The sequence below is a fragment of the Diorhabda carinulata genome, chromosome 8 (assembly GCF_026250575.1).
Source record: "Diorhabda carinulata isolate Delta chromosome 8, icDioCari1.1, whole genome shotgun sequence".
In the NCBI taxonomy this organism is placed as follows: Eukaryota; Metazoa; Arthropoda; class Insecta; order Coleoptera; family Chrysomelidae; genus Diorhabda; species Diorhabda carinulata.
The window spans coordinates 23,430,515-23,431,689 of record NC_079467.1 but is presented as its reverse complement, the minus strand read 5'-3'; positions in this window follow the sequence as shown (position 1 = coordinate 23,431,689).

The following is a 1,175-nucleotide window of genomic DNA, read 5'->3' as shown; positions in this document are numbered from 1 at the left end:
ACTGCCATCTGCCTATTGGCAGCTGATTCAACGCATTCCGTAGTAAAGGTTTCTTTATACGTCAAAATGACCAAATATATTTTATGGTATAAAATATATTTGGCATCTTTAATTTATTTCCTATAGAAGGGTTTAATGATAATAAAATAACTATCGACAGGAAAATAAGAATTTAAAAGGTTTTTTACTATAAGTGTAAAATAGTGGGCAACGTATACACAAACTTTTTCAAATACACTCGTATTATTATTTTTAGAAGTCTTGCTCTGTTTGGAGACTGGACACTAGACATATCAAGATATGAGAAAGAACATTATGAAAAATGAAGAAAATCCTACAAATATATATAATTCAAGTTTAGTTTACTGACGTATATTTTAAAGTATGATGAATTTTAAATTACTTGGTTCAGATTATGTAAACCTAGTGCAACGTTTGATAATCGTTTGTATGTCTTCTTATCTTATACGAGGTGTGGCTATTAGTTAAGTATGGTAATGGATGTTTGTCGCATCAACGTGTTTTTATCGTTGTTAAGATAGCAGAAAAGATTTTTCACGTTCGGGTGAAAACTGGTTCCTAACCAACTACAAAATCCCAGTGTTAGACAACCCACCTTATTCGCCGGATCTTCTATAACGTGAGACTTCTAACTATTTACTCCAGGTAAGGTCCAATCTGCATTAAAAGGAACAACTGTTCAAGCTGTGAAAGAAAAAGCGGCACGCGTTCTGAAGGAACTGTCAGAAGAAGACTTTCTGCACTGTTTCAAACAATGGAAGATTATCATGGAGTGATGTAGAGATAGAGGAGGAGTATATAATGAAGGTGATAATAAATAAATATACATAATGTCAAATTATAATAACACATGATTCAATAAGTCGTGTGACTAACTAAGAAAAACACATTTTTTTGTCAAAAATCGATTTTATTCATCAATCATAACTTCTTGATGACGTGCTTGTAGAAGAATTTGTCTTTTGACTCAAAATAGGCTTCGGTTTCAGCAATTTCTTCTTCATTTGATCAGAATTTGTTACCGGCGAGCATTTTTTTAAGATCAGCGAATAGCCAGTAGTTACCGGGAGCCAGATCTGGACTATACGGTAGATGAGGAAGCAATTCGAAGTGTAATTCATTCAATTTAACCATCGTTGCCATTGATTTGTGAA